Source organism: Trachymyrmex septentrionalis, unplaced genomic scaffold (genome assembly GCF_001594115.1).
Source record: "Trachymyrmex septentrionalis isolate Tsep2-gDNA-1 unplaced genomic scaffold, Tsep1.0 scaffold11, whole genome shotgun sequence".
Lineage (NCBI taxonomy): Eukaryota > Metazoa > Arthropoda > Insecta > Hymenoptera > Formicidae > Trachymyrmex > Trachymyrmex septentrionalis.
The window spans coordinates 5,336,763-5,353,541 of NW_017304228.1; the positions used below are offsets into that span (position 1 = coordinate 5,336,763).

Here is a 16,779-nt window from a genome sequence, read left to right on the forward strand (position 1 = left end):
TATTTCTTTAATATCAATTCTCGAAATATTATGACAATATTAGTTTAATTTTTAATATTCATGTAATATTTTAGGAATATTACGTGCTTATAGGTTAATTTACCGTTAATTTTAGCTTTGTTATACAATACGAATGCAATTTCACCAATAAAAATAATAATTGAGTAATTAGTCCAATAAATTGCGCGTAAATTGATAATTTACAAGTACTTTACCTTGTCGCCCATAGTCTAATACAAATTACGTCGAATGAGCTTCTCGTAGTTTCTTTCAAAGTATGACAACAAAAGCAGGAATATTCCATCTTGGAAAATTGATGGATGATACAAATGAATGAAGTAATATCGCAAATGGTTTTCCAATTTCTCTTCGTCAATTGTTGAAAGAATTAATTCTCTAACATAATTAAAATTGAAAGAATAAACGTCTCTCTATGAGATATATGAGACACAATACACGTCTTTATCGCACGAGTTGACTTTTTAAACAACAAAGTAGTATACTAACAACAATGAGACGCTAACCGGAAAATACCAACCGCAACCTCCGCTCATCGATGTAAAATTGATTTCTCTCTATTATATTTAATTTCGCGGGGACGGGGTGGATATTCAAATATCGACGATGCACTTTCCGCCGACGCATGCAAAATAGCGCGAATGTGTTTGCCGACGAGGCGTTGCGGCGCATTTTTTTTTTTTCTTCACCGGTTGCCACCTCCTTCACGCCGACGTTCGTACTCAACAAAAGTTACTTCAACCGGGCCAACCTCTCCCCTACCCTCGTGCCTAAACTTCGCCCTTACGCGGTTACGCTATTCGACCTCATGAATTTCAAAATAATGTCCCGGCCCGCTGCCTACAAAATACGCGCGCGAGCATCTTCGCGGCAGAGCAAAGCCTGCGCGACGACGAATTTCGCGTATGTGTGCGGATCGTGGTGTACAAGTGCAAGTACTTTCTCGAAAACCAAACACAAGATGGGAGATGCACGCGGAAAATTCTCCCGACTGCGTTCCGCGAAGTAAATTAAGTTTCAACGAGCGCAACTTCGCAATGAAAAAGAACTCGGTAGCTGGGTAAATAATCCGCATAGCGTAACTGTAGCTTCAGTGATAAATCTGTTCGTCCGACGCAGCGTCTCAAATTCTCTTTCAAATGTCTCGTAAAAGTAGCATAGTAGAGAAAATTGATCAATTAGCGCGAAAAGTAACTGTGTTTATCAATTGCGATTTCGAAGAGAGAGATTTGCAAGAAAGCGATGCGCAAAATTACACTTAGCTTGCCGACGATTCGTTTCCTTCAATGCATATTGTGGGACACTGTTGCAATCTGGAATTCTTGATTTGAAAATATAATCTCAAGACGGAGCTTTCGACCTCATACGCGAGATGAGATTCTCTCAAGGGCTTTCCGCACTTCGCGTTTTTATCGCGATTACGTCGTTCGACTTCATGAATTTCGGAATAACGCGTCTTTAAAAAATACGTAGGAAGTTTTCGGAGAAAACACAGCAATAAGCCGGCGACCTCGAGTATTACCAGACCTGTTTTTTCAGTTACATTTTGCGAGAACGTAGGTTGAGATAAAGGACAGAGGGTGCGCAAAAAATTTACTATTTAAATGAACATCGTAATTTACGCTCTGTAAACATCCATCGTGTGTGTGTGTGTGTGTGCAAAACAATTTACGAATCTCGTTTAGCATTCTCGACGTAAGAAAATAGCACAAAAGTTCAAGTAACAACAATAAAGGACATAATTAGCATTGACTTTTTCTAAAAAGTATGAATAAAGGCCGCTCTGTTCTCAGTCTACATTCATCATTGCACTTTGAGTCGTTATTGCTACCATTTTTATCGTGAGACGCAAATTGATGAATTTGCGTCTCACAATAGAATTACTTTTGAGATGTATAGAAATTTCCAGTTTTAACCAGGCGACTGAAAAGGGTGAAATAGAGTGACAGTAAATAGATGCCACGTCGATAAAAGATGAGCCAGAGTGAAGTCGCCTTTACGAGCGATTATCTCGAAATCTTTGGGGAACAAAAGGGGAAACTCGCCCTAATAAAGGCACGACGGTTTAATAAGCCATAATCGTGGAAGAAAGTAGACTTACCGACGGTTTTTCAAGAGGTACTTAAGAGTTCTTCGTGCGAGCTAAAAAGCTTTGCGCGAATGACTACGGCGACAACGACGACGATGACGATGAGAAACAATGAGAGTCCAAAGTTGCACAAAAATGAGATTCGTCATGCCGGGGATGTGGCTGTGAATCGAAGAGAAAAGTACGAAGAGCGCCAGTCACACACAGAGCACTTCTTCAAAGGAATTGCGTTTTGCGAGCCGCGCGAGTCGTCGATCGGGAGGAAAGCATCTGAAAAGCTGAACGGAAAAGTCCGCCGAAATATGAAGTTCTTTCCAAAACTAGGCTATCGGCTGGAAGTAGCGTGACTTCTTGAAAGCTGGTGCAAGTCAGATAAATCGTGAAAGCGGGTCGAATCCTACGGGAATCCTTCGAGAAAAATTCCGCGGCGGCGATCCGTACGGCGGGCGAATTGAAAGTCTAAGACGAATAATCAATTTTTGCCCGAATCCCCGCATTTTCGCTCTATGGAAATATATTCTGCGAGCCGCATTAGCACACCTCTTGCGTAGTACCTTCGTCTTCAATTTTCTTCTCTTCTTATATTTCAGATTCAGCACTTTCATCATCTTCTTGAATATCTTCAACATCTTGAATATCGGTTAGGAATATCAAATCACAGACGTATTATGAAAACAGAGCGCTGAGGAAACGTGTCCGACACTGACGAAGTCTAGTTCGATACTGATAGAAAATTAGTGTTTACGTGTCCCCGTTCAAGGCTTTATTATGATCGCAGTTGTAATTGTAATGTGTGTTCGTAGACGCTTTAGCATTCTTACTTATAAAACGGAGATTAGTTAAATTGATAAGAAAACAAATAAGTCGAGCTTTTCCTTGAAACAATTTCACGGTGAATTTATTTAACAATGAAAATGCCAACGTTTCTTACTCGTTAAAAAGAAAGCGAATAAATAATTATGAAAATAAAGAAAGCGACGAAAAATCAAATATTTCATCGGTATAAATTATAAAGAACATAATTATATTAAAAAGTCAAAAAGACTCCTTAACAGAATCTTGCATAAAAAATATCACGAAAATATAGCCTTGGCAAAAATTATTAGACACCTGTAATTTTTTCATTTATCTGGAATTCATTTATCTATATCGTTTCTATTAATAATCGACATTATATATAAGTTCAAAGGATTCCTAAAACATAGCATAAAAAATTCGCAGCAAATATATAAATTAATTTTTGAACTAAAACATTAAATAATGGTTGATAAGATACCTGATTTTGATCAAGGTTGTATATTATGAAGATAAAGATATGAAAATTTCATGAAATTTTTACTTATAACGAAAATATATTATGAAAATAGAGAAAGTAATAAAAAATTAAGTATATTTTATCAGAGTATAAAAACATAATTATTTAAAATTAAAAGAAAGTTCAAAATCTTATTTTTTATGTAAAAAATATGAAATTAATCTATAAAGTAGAAACGGTCAACAAGGATCGCTCGATATTTCTAATGTTAAATCTCAAGAATTCAGAAGATTATCCCCGCGAAAAATAGATTAATAAATTAACGGCAAAACAACAAGAGATTTTCTTTTCATGTCTCATTCGCTGGTTTAACAGATGATGAACCGTATGCCGGTTTAACAGACGGTGAAGGATCAAATATTGCATCAGATGTAGTAGCCGTTATGGTTTTATTATGCTGTTGTAGAACCATAAACGATACAATTTAGATTTTTCGCGAAAGAGTTTGCGCGCGATCACTTTTATAATTCTGTTACGAAGAAGTCTGCAGAAGACGGTCCCACGAGGAAAACCGAATGGGAAATTTAGTCGGCCGGATGCGATTAAGGTCGAACGTGGCGATGATGAAATTTAAAGCATCATTCCTCTCATCGATTCTTTGAGATATGCTTCGCCATTCATGCGCTGAATATTCTCAATCCTACTATAAAAGCACGTGTTCCCTATCAGCTGCGATATTTCACTTTCTCGTGGAAAATGCGGAATCTTCTCCGGCAAGATCATTTCAATGTACTTGAAGCGATAGATAAACGATATTTGCACTTAACTATGTTAAATAATTATTTTCGATGTTGAGCGCAATTAATTTAATTGAGTATCTTGCAGATTAAAATTTATCAATAACATTTAATCTCTTGAATGACTCAAATTACAGAAATTTATTAGATTTTTCCCTCAACATATTAATTGCATGATATAATAATCATTTCTCTGGATTGTAAAATATTAATTGCCTCAAGCATTCTGCAGTTAGAACAAGTAATACTTTTGTGAAAGATTTAAATTTCTTTCGCTCTATATATATATATATATATTCAATACAATTCTTCCCTGTTTAGTCTAATTCAGTTAAAGGATTGTTGATTAGAAATCATTGGCAGAACATCTAAAAAGGAAGACTGTGAAGATAAGAATAGGCTAATTTCAGAAGAAAATACGATTCGACAAACGACAGGATAAAATGAGGGAATAATTACTCATCGATCAACGAAGAGTCTCTAATTGCAAGAAAAGCAAAAACGTTCAATCGATCTCGTGTTAATACTCCATGTTCCTTCTAATAATCCCTCGTTACATTCTCATTTCATTTAATTGCAAAATTTTGCCTGCATATATTTATATACAAATTCATAGAAAGATATCTTGAATCTTTTTTTTTGTAATAATAAAAAATAATATCTTTCCATAAAAATATAAATTAGAAAGTCTTCTTTAAAGGACATCTATTGATATAGAAAGTAGATTGAAGGGATGTTAACCCTGTTTTCAGAACAGGAACAAAAGGCGGAACATCACGAAATGAGCGATGAAGTCGCTGAAAGAGGTCCAATTAGCCGTACGCGTCATAATGTATAGCGGAGAAACTTGTAAAATAATGCTTTTGCTGTCAGCTTGATCGTAAAGACTGGTTTAGTCTCGTCTTTGAGCTAAGTATAAGAATAAACAACAGAGAGAGAGAGAGAGAGAGAGAGAGAGAGAGAGAGAGAGAGAGAGAGAGAGAAGCTGAGATCCGTTGAGGAAAACTGTATTCTTCGAATGCGTTCAGTTCTAAGCAGCACACAAACGATTTCCTCTTAAATATCCAAACGCTTTAAAACTCTTAAGAAATAGTAAGATCCCGTTTTTACTCTGAAAGTGAAAATTTGACACAAGTTGAAATTACAAGTTCTCTTCCATCAAGAAGCGGAGATCAGAATATTCGATTATAAAAACGTTCATCTTATTTTTAGTATGGAAAAGCGAAGATCGTATTTTTACCGAAGGAAAGGATTTATTGAAATTCAAAAATTCTGAAAAACTGATTTACAAGCGAAAATGACATGAGCGAAAGGGGAAAAGCTTCAGTAATCGTGTGTTTTTCGTCAGTGCGATGAAAACGGGGCCACCCTGGTCGATCGACCTGGTAAAACGACCGTTTTCCTCGGGATATATAAAGGCAATTATATTGGCAGAAACGACGGATGGATTCCGGAAGCGGAAGTGACGCTCTGTCCGATTGTCCGGAAGGCGGCGAAGATTGCCGTCGCCAGTACGTTTCACGAAGCCGATTTTCGTCTTTTCTTGTCCATTCAGACTCCTCTTGTCTGGAACTCACCTCGTTCGAGAATGTCATTTCTAACTCGTAGAAAGTTCTTTTCGACTGTCATTCTATCGACAAGCTGGTAAAGATCATTTGGAAAACGGGCAAAAATTCGCATTAATCCGAATTAGTGAATTAGAATATTTCGTACTTAAAATATCTACTTCAAATTGTTTGTTCCTTCATTCTAGAAATTTACATAAAATAATTAATTAAAATAAAACAAGAACCCTTTAAACGTAATTTCCTAAAAGCAACTGCTTTTTGATATTAAAAGAAGAAAAAAAAAACCGTTTCAACGATGATACTAAAGTCAATTTACCGTGTATATTGCGGTCCAATTTTATTCCGATAAAATATTCTATCCACGCCCACACTTGTCCAAACGACCCTTCGACATCGCTTAAACTCGACCAGGCGTTAAAAAATTCGCCGGTGGTTAAAATGTTAAACGTCGTTTCAATTTCGAGGTCTTAAAGGACCGTCTGTCCGTCAGTCCATCGAATTCAACCGCTATGCGCGTACACACACCGCGAATTCACCCCCATTCGAACCTACCCCCCTTCGTGGCCTTGTCGGGAGCCGGCAGCCTCAGTCGACCGCCGCGAGCGACGAAATTGGATTGTTATTCTATTTTCGAAAGCAATTTGCAAGTGTTATCAAAAGTTTTCGGGCCACGCCTGCCATTCTACGCTCGCAACCCGACCCTGGTGAAACAGCACTCTCTCGTTCTCCCGGTTGGTTTTCCTTGCTTTTTCCGAGCCGAGAACGCGACGCATCGACGCGATGCCGATGGGCTCTACATCTGAATTTCGAATTTTCCGACGCATCTCGCGAGATGAGCGCGACGAGGGAATCCGTCATGGTAAGCTCCTTTCCGAAATTCCGACGACGACGCGATTTCAACCGCGCGTTTATTGGCCCTTAGACTTGGCGCGCGTTGCCATTTTCGCACAATTTGATGGGAGGGAGATAAGTCCGTGCAGATGAAAGCTACGTAGGGTATATCCGCCATAAATCCCATCCTTACTCAGAAATTTTTCGTTAACGAAAATGTCCAAGTTTTATATTTTTTAAACTTAAAGTACATTGCAACCTCTCGGTAAAATATCCCCGCCAATTGACGTAAACGTCATATATCGAACAAAAAGTAAATTTAAAAAGTTTGATTGAAAAATAACATTTGTTTTTATAATAATTTTAACGTACTTTACGGCCAAAGGAGCTGTAAAACAGAGAGAAAAATGATTTTGTTACGAATACAAAGGGATTGCGAAATGTAATTGTCAATATTGTTTATAGCAAACAAATTTGCATATTCGACAAATATTTTATATTCGTTGCAAATAATTTGCGATCTTTATATTTACAAATAAAAAGTTATAGCATAGAATTAATCTTTATAGCAAATTTCTCTCCATAGTATGTATTACGAATTAAGATAATGTACATGTCAATAAACAATGAAATTTTCAGCTGCAATTATACATTAATTTTAGTACAATCATTTAGCATCTATTCCTTCAGATTTCTGATCTAAACTCGATTTTGTTACGCGAAAAGAAAAAGTTAAATATTATATTACGTTGCCACTGCTTTCAAATAAATTGGAGTTCATTCATTATCTATAATATTAGGTTAAGTAAAAAGTCATCGCATTTTTTTAAAAGACATCTATCAGTAAAAACCGCAATTACTTTCTTACCAACAATATAAATATATCTTAATAGAGTAAAGTTTCAGCTTTAAAAATCTCTTTTTTAAATTATACGATACGACAATTTTTAATGGAGTTATGAGCAATTAAAGTCAAAATAATTCTTTTATTTAATCCGCGATAACTCAGTAATCAAAAGTCGTAGGAATATTAAAAAAAAACGATTTTGTAGGGAAAGTATCAAGCTTTCACGATAGGTAATCGAAAATTTTCTCAAATTCGTTTTGGACACGTTACAAATCCACAAAGTGAGAAGAAAATTTTTCGTCTTTTTCAGCTCGTAGTTTTTGGTATGTAAAAATTATCAAACTCATATAAACTTAAAAAATGTGATAAGCTTTTAAAAGTAGAGATTTCAAGCTTTAAAACCCTTTTTTTAAATTTGAATTTCATTCATTATTGACGAAGATATTGTATATACAACTTTGAGCTAAAAAATACGCGATGACTTTTTACTCAACCTAATATATATTATCTCGAGGGACACAACAGAGATACTTATTTCCATTTAATCCTGAGACACGTTCTTTCCTTTATCTCGCGACCCACAGCGAACCGTTTTATCCTCGACTGACGATTGTGGAGATCAACAGATGGTCGTTCGAACTTCAATACTTTCCCCAACTTCGTAGGAAGGGAGGACGTCGTCGTGGAAAAAAGTTCCAACGACGGAAAAAACGGAAGATGGGCGGAAGAAAAAAAAAACTCAGAGATCCGTAATTAAAAACAATCCCTTATCCATCGACTCTTGATGCAACGTACACATTTGCGCGAGGCGAACCTATTTTCGTCCCGTACACGTGAAACCCGCCGTACTGGCGCTATACGCCAGTTATTTCCTGAAGTTTGCGAAGTAATCTTGGATAGATCGTACGGGGATACTGAAGGGAGTTTGAACCCCCGTGTCAACGCGGCGCCCTAGCGAAATTTTATCGTCTTGAGAAACTTCCGTAGCAAGTGGACATATTCGAAATTTCGCCAACATGGCGTGTCAATAACGATCATTTGGAATTGATGCGCAAACGGATTTATACGAGAAAAATAAGATTGTTATCACAAACTAGAAAATAAGCTTCATACCGATTCTTGTAGCTTTTATCATTTTAGATCTTTAATATAAAACACACTTAATTGTGATTAAATCGATTTAGCGACACGTCACTCGCACTTGAGCACAGTGGTTGAGAATCAAGCAATTTCTATCTGCGAAAAGAACATTTGCTGAAGTAAAAAAGCTAGATACAGGTCTAAAAATAAGTTCGGACTACCAAAATAATTATGCAGAACGCTTAACTAGTTGCCAAAATATTTTGCAGCATTATCATCACCATTTAAGTGTTTTACATAATTATTTTGATGACCCACGAAATATTATTTTCAAATTTGTATCCAGTTAAATTTTTAGATAATTCAGCAAAGTGTATGTTTAACCCGCATATGAATGTTTCTGTGTACAAATCGAATAGAGAAAGAAAAGTGAAATACAATCGTGTGATTAGATTTTGATGTCAAATAATGAATTTTAAACATATTTTTCAAAGTTACAAGCTGCACGCCGTGCTTACGCCGTCGGCATTAAAACGCAATTATAAACTAAAGCTGAAATAATATCACGAATTAAACATAAATTTAATAATAACGTTAACAAATGTCAAAACGCTGCGAAGAAATTTTGTCAAAAATATCAATTTTCATCTGAATGAAGAGGAGACTGGCATCAGCGAGAAATTTGTCGATTGGCGGTGGGCCTCCTTGAGAGACCGAGCAAATCGGATTTCCAGAACTCAACGATCAACAAACGTTGTAACTGCAACTGTGGTACTCCCCGTATTCCAGATCACCCCCATCTCTCGTTCTCTCTCGCTTCCAATGGACTATCCCGCTCTCGTTCTTCTTTCCCCTCGAGCGATGGATGGATGAGTTAAGTAATTCCATTGGACGACTCGGAAGGGTCCGACCAGTTTTCTCCCAGTCGGGGCTGTCGGGGAGTTCGTAACTATGTCAGAACGTTTCCCTGACTTCCGAGCCGCGGAATTTGATTTTAATCATTCATCGCGTTCAACCCAAAACGATTTCTTTCCCCCCCTCGTTCGTATCCACCTTGGTAAAACGATACCGCGAGTTGTCCACGATAACAAAGCCCTGCCGGGGCAAATAATTTATGCCCCAGTTAAGTCCGCCGCAGATTGCAATCGTGACGGGACAATTAAGGCGCAATTTAAAAAGGAAGCTTGTAGATGTTATACACGGTACGAATGAAAGATGTATCCGTGGAACTAGATCGCATTAAGTTAAACACGATTCAGCATTATTTCTTACACCAATGTTAAATTTATAACATTTTTTATTGTGCTCAATTTCAGTTATTTTTAATCATTTCTACAAGTCGCCATAACTAGTGTTAGTTCCACTGCTAGTTCAACGTGTCGTTGATTTAACTGAAACAGTAAAGTTAAACTATTCAAAAAGAAAATATATTAAATTTCACTCAAGTTTAGTTTATTGTTTACTAAATGCATATATTAATATAAACGATGTTTACCACAAAAATAGACTGATTTACATTTTCATAGAACGATCGGACGAAAAATAAAAATAACACATTGTTATTTAACTCAAGGGATTGCATTACATTACTCCTTTGATACCTAAGGTGTGTTTCACTTTACGCTCGCAACATTCATGGAATATTCCACCTTTATCGAATGTTACAAACAAGAACAAATAATACTCGCAAGCGTTGTGAGCGTCAAATAGGAACGTATGTTATATGCATATGTACAAATAATCTTACTTTTCTGTTCCCGAGGACATTTAACTTTATATATTACCGCGTGGTTTTCTAACGTAATTACTCGTGTCAAGTTTCTAACATCTCAACATTATACCTCAATTTTCATTGTTCTTTTTGATAATGTACAATTAAATAAAGATTGATAGTATTCCATACACTCTTTAAATGAAGATAAATGTAAGAACTATTTTTAATTAAAAACAATTTTCGCGCTAAATATAATGTGTATAAATAGCATTCATTTAGCGAATTTATAAGACGGGGGTATTCTGGACATCTCACGCTAGTAATGAAGAGTTAATGAAATATTAGTCACAAATGCTTTAACAGATTTACGTAAATGTATGTTTGTCGCTTTAATTCGTTCATTTATTCGAAAAGTAAAATAAATGAACTCTAAAGTGAACTTTCTAAATAACAAAAAATTCCTGTTCTCAAGAATAATCGATTAGTCACTCGGAAAACAGCTAGCACCCTTTTGAGTTCGACAAGAACAAATTCCGGTTCGACAGTTAGAAAGACGCCTACGAAAGTTTACGAGAGCATAAATTGCACGTAACGATACGTCGACAAAAAAAAGGTCTCGAGTATCTCAGAGGTAGCATATTTCAAAAGTACGAGTTAACAATCTGAATTCCTTGAAAGAAAGTGAAATCCGCGGGATTCAGAGGAGTACAAGATAATGGCGCGATTGCAGCTTCTCCGTTTGCCACGTTTTTGTTTTTCTTTTCCTTTACATCGGATGTACGAACACGGATCTCTTTTCAATAAGATTACCGTTTAACTTCCTGGTTTCTCGCTATCTCAGTGAATTATTTCCAAGATCGGAAATCAACAAATAAATCACCGACTAACTGCGACACTCTCCGCTGATCTCCCCATGGGATTCCCAAAATTTGTATCGCTCCTGCCCCTGCCTGCGTATTATTTTTCCAAAAGAAAAAAAAAAGAAAAAAAAATACCAGGGACTCGGAGCGAGATTCAGAGCGAAGTGAGAGGACGTACGAGCATCGAGCGAGGCGTAAATCAAATTCGAATGTCCCACGTGCGCGTACACGAACGCACACGCGCCCGCGGGAGATGAAATACGTAAATACGCGAGATGAAATACCGCAAAGAACGGGCGGCAGCTTGCGCGACGAAAAATCCCCCAGGGTGCCGTTTTCAATGGTGTCCCAGAGCCTGCCAAGAGTCTCTCCCATTCTCTCTCTCTCTTTCTCTAACCTCCCTCCGGACTACTCGCCGCCCTCTTCGCTCCCAAATCGAATAAATGCCATTGCGTGAACTACGAAGCTGCAACCGAAGACAATTGGATTTTAATTCGATTCCTTTTCCCGTTATCTCTCGTTGTCGTTGCTGTATCGTGCCATCTTCTCCTTGCGTTCCTCTCTATCCGTCCATCTAACTCGCTTTCTCGATAACCCGTGACGAGAGAGAGAGAGAGAGAGAGGGGGAGAGAGAGAAGGGGAGAACAGAAGAGAAGAGGAGAAGATACACGGTAGTTTCCAGATTACAGTGTTCTCTATGATCTCGAATTTCTGGCAAGATTGGATTACGGGTTCCTCAATGTGTGCTCACAAAGAATAGCGCTCTTTATTATTTAATCGATCATGGAATTAAAACGGAATTCAATTACGTTCAGGTGAAACGACTGTTCCGCTGTCTGTCAGCGATAATTCTCGTTTTTGTGGTAAGGATACTTTCACGTGTGCGACGTCAAGTAGCAAATAAAGTTCATTTGGAACTTGGTTAGTCGAATGGTCGTTCGATTAGACTCGATTAGACTCGAATGTTTAATGGCTTCTTCGGAATGAAGATGTGGACAATATAAAAAAAAAACCACATATGATACGTCAAAAAGAAAAGGAACGAGTTGTTTGGAATTAGAGACCTACAAGAGATTTTATTAGAACGAGAGTGTGGAAGAAAAATATATATTCATATATATGTGCATCTAAAGGGTGTCCCAAAATTAACGCAAGATTTGAATTTGCCGCCATTTGTGCAGTAAAGTGTTGGCAACCCAAAAAAAAAACAATTTAACAGCTGACAGTTTAGGGTTAGTGAAAATGAGTTCGTTGAATGGATTATTGAATCATCAACAAATGGATGCTGATTTTTCGAGCAAAATCATCCTAAGCGATGAAGCACATTTTCACCTTGATGGCTTTGTTAATCGCCAAAATTGCCCCCTAGATCGTGTGATTTAACACCATTAGATTTCTTTTTATGGGGTTATTTGAAATCACAGGTCTATGTCAACAAGCCCACAACCACCCGTGCATTAAAGGAGGAGATTCAACGCTGCATCAACGAAATTCAGCCACATTTATGCAAAATGGTCATGGAAAATTTCGACAAACGAGTGCGTATGTGCATGCAAAGCCGTGGAGGCCATTTGCCCGATGTGTTATTCCACAAATAACCCTATCCTATGTACTTTATGATTCAATAAAAAAATAACAATCAAAAGACTAAAAACTGTGTTTTCTATTTAATTCAAATCTTGCGTTAATTTTGGGACACCCTTTACTTGTTCTTCTTTCAAAATATATCGTTTTATTCAAACTTCATTGTCTCACTCCATAACCTTAATATACTGTATACATTAAATACATTTAAGTAGTGGCAGTGTTATAAAAAAAAAGGTGTTATTACTTAAAAAAATGTGTTGATATATACTAAGAATAAAAACATTATAGCAATTAAACTTATTTGTAACAACAATATTTATCACGTATTTACTTTTTTTTAAATCTAAATTTAATAAGATTATCAAAATCTGACGTTTGAGCGAGAATTGACTAAATCGACGTACCGATCGAAAGTTCGTCAATCTCTTGGCCAGTCTCTGTTTGTAGGTCTATCTATCTGAAAAAGTGGTCTCGCTCTCCAGAAACTCAATTATTTCGAGATGAATGACGTTTTACGCAAGCAGTGCATTTGTGGCTTTTTCTTTCGTTCTCTTCCGCGATTAACTGCGCTTGCATCCAAAGCTTTCGATTATTCTTTCGAAGCTTTTAATCCACGTTGAATGCGACGCTGTTTCGAAAGCGTATATATCGACGCTCGCGGTGATCATTTGGAAACGGCACCGAAGGCATCGCCATTATCCGCGGGGCGTCGAAAGCCGCAGCCGCAGCCGCCGCCGCCGCCGCGCTTGAACTAATATTTAAGCAGCGGCTTAAATCGGCAAATGTAGTCCCGGCGGTTAAAACGACGCTGTGTTGCGAGAGCTCCACCCGGTCGTGGAGATTAACCCAATATCATCCACTTTCGAAATTAACTGGGGCCGGCGTATCCCGCAACGTACGCTGCGTTTCGACGCTGCGAAACGGTGAGATCGCTCACCGTGACGAGGAAAAAAAACGCACGTCGCAGCGTATTTAGCGACGAGAGACGAAATATATAATTTCGCTGCACGATCCTTTTTTGGTTTTCAATTGAAAATTTAATAGTCGATTTACTACCGAGTACGATAGATTTCGTTAGAATAAATCTCGTACCATTACGTTACGTTAAGTACTTCCGCCGTAACCGCGGTCGAAAGTTTTATTTTAATGTTTACACAAAAACAATTCGTTAACTCGAGTTTTGATGCTTCATATATAATCCCCATCTATTCTCCGTGTTTACGCGAACAATCTCGTATTTTCCCTTGATCATCGAAAATAATAAACGCGAGGCAGGCACGCGGCGAACATTCTTTATAAATTAATTAGCTCGCGTGAAAAGGAAAGGCGCACAATCGCCGACGCCGACGTATATAAAGTGGCAGCTAATTGCCCGCCAAATCGTCGGGGCTGCACCTTCGCGCAAGAACGGGTGCGCGCAAAAAAAAAAAGAAGAAGAAAAAAAAACGATGTGGTAGAAAATTGAGAAATAACGTTGCCCTCTACCTCCCTAAAAAACTCGACGACACTTCGCCAACTAACTTGATTTACGAAATTTCCATATTTATGCAGACGACCCTCCCTTTATTCAGCCGGAACACCCACCATTCGCCATCCATCCACTCGCGTCGTGTATATCCGCGATCCCCTGACCTGCGTGTTCCCCATCCAGCTTTTTTTCGCTCTCCCGCACCCCCCCGTTTCTCTCGTTGGAATCGCCTCGGGGCCGAAAAGAGGGAAGGGGAAGAGATTCTCTCGTCCATGATTAATTTAAACGCGCGAACGTGAAAAAGCGTTCTGATCCTCAATCGCTTTTCGACGTTGTGCGAAATATCGGGAAAACAGGGGTCGCTACCCACCGTAGCTCCCTTTCTCCCTCCACCGTGCCCCGATGGAGCTGCGTTAACATCTAGGAAAAAGACCCAATGTGCCGGAGACCCCCGTTTGCATATTCGGGAAATTGATGAGACCTCTGCATAATTCATGCCGACATGAAAGACAGGTTGTTTCACCGAATACGAGAACGTTGTGCGAATCGACGGTAACAATGTAACGGTAATTGGAACAGTACTTTCCAAACATCAAGCATGCGTTGCGCCAATATATACTGCTCTTGTGGCAAAATGTATTCTTGATCGATGCTCAGAAAGTATCGTTTCACCCTGAGAGAGATTGTTCCATGTTCAAAGTCTCGTTGAGAAGATAGAGTTGTTGATATTTGAGTTTTTGATATCTAAATAAATATAATGAGGCCCGAAAGAATCTATCGGTAAAAAAATATAAAAAAAACCCATCAGAGTCTACATCAGCTATTCGGATGCACAAAAATTCTTTACTTTTCCTGTGAATGCAACGAGACAAATAAAATGTACGTTTCAACCCTTCAATTCGGATCCTTATCGATATAAAGTATGAATCGAGATTACATAATTAACGCAAATTCCAAGTTGATGATTCCCGACAAATTAGTTCGTTCTTCTTTATCCAAATGCCAAATTAGCTATGTAATGAATAGCTCAAAGATTATCAAAATTATTACATTCTACAATAATAATATAAAACTTAGATAAAGTAAAACCGAAGTCATATGCATTGCGTCACTACGTAGAATAATTTGGGCTATTCATACCCGAATTGAAAGGTTGAAACGTATATATTATTTGTTTTGTTACATTCACACCAAAAATAAAAAATTTTTCACGATTATGATTACTATTATTGTAACGTTAAGTAATAATAAATCTACGTGAGTTCAGTCGATAAATATGTAGTTGGCACTGCAAATAACTACAGATTACAGTTATTGTACTATTATATAAAAAATGATTGCAATTACTGTAATTTAATTATAATTTATAATCATATAGTGTATGTATATATTTATTAGTAGAATTATATATTATTATTATCATTATATAACAGCGATAACTACTTTCTAAATCTGAATCAGTGAATAATCATTGATACCAATTCCAAGTATGCCACTGGTAGTCAATGAATTAAATGTGAGATCCCTAATCCAGCTAATCTTTATTGTATGATCTAACTAATCTTGTTTTAGTGCTTGAATTCAATGAATATGTATTGAATGATTGAAATTAACGTGCAAATATCAGTATTTTAGTTATACAATGCTCAAACCTTCCTTTTTTAATTGAACTTCACTGATTATATAGTGCAAAGTATACCACTGGGTAATTAGTGACTATCCACTGATTCAGATTTAGAGAGTATAATATATGGTAACATATAATTAATTAATTATAGTTACAAAGATTAAAAACTTTTCTCTTAGCATTAATTTTCAAGATAATTTAAGTTTGGAATCTAAGTAAATCAAGATAATCAATTCGCGAGTTTTATATGTTACGAGATCGTTAACAGAGAAATCTTATAGTGCTCCAGAAAATCGTAAGATTAAAAGTGCTACGTACTATTCTCACAATTTTAAATTTAATTTACAATTTTATTATTCAATTTCAATGCTATTTTTGTCGCATCGTCAGAACGTAAAAGCAGAAAGTAAAAGCGGAAAGTGAGAAAACATCAGATTGTTCTCTTCTCTTCGTTACCGATAAATCTCTGCGCCTCCTCGTTGTCGGCAGTTAACCGACGAGAAAATCACCAGCTTCTCTTAATCTCTCAATCATGTGGAAGGTTATAGGTAGTTCGCGTGAAATGGAGTGCATTATTAGCATATGGAGCAGTCGGTTCTAGTTTACAGTTTACTAAACATACTTCGCCGTCGCCTGACTTCTCTCGCTCTTCGCTCGTTTTTCATTTGATTTTTTTTTTTTAATGGTTAGTATTTGTTCATCATACAGATGCTCCCGTCGAAACTTTGTTCTAGTTCATTTCGGGTAAACAGGATTCAAACTCTGATTCAGTTTATCGTGTCGAGCGGCATACACACTCGCTATTCACTATTACGTGCCGTATTTTCTCGACGTTCTACTGCCCGCGAATACTCGCGTTTATCAAACATAAAATCGCAAATACACTTCAGACACGAGAAAAGCGAGAAGAGCTCCGTTTCCCGTTGCATTTCCTGTCGCAGAATTTTGTCGCGTCTATTCGTGAAAAAGTATCGAATAAAACGCTGCATCGAGTCAAGCGCAAAAGACATCGATATATATATATATATATTATTGCAA

At 37.3% G+C, this 16,779-nt stretch overlaps 1 protein-coding gene across 6 annotated transcripts in view; it reads right to left on the minus strand.

Annotated features, from left to right (window-relative positions):
* Positions 1-16,779, minus strand: part of LOC108749996 (polypyrimidine tract-binding protein 1) — a 389,037-nt gene that overhangs the window by 162,411 nt on the left and 209,847 nt on the right. The window contains exon 1 of one of the 6 annotated variants that reach the window (XM_018489185.1): positions 2,662-2,668. The exons of the other annotated variants lie outside the window; for them this stretch is intronic. The gene's annotated coding sequence lies outside the window, so the exon portion shown is untranslated. Of the gene's footprint in view, positions 1-2,661; positions 2,669-16,779 lie in introns of those variants that run through there. 6 annotated transcript variants of the gene reach the window in all.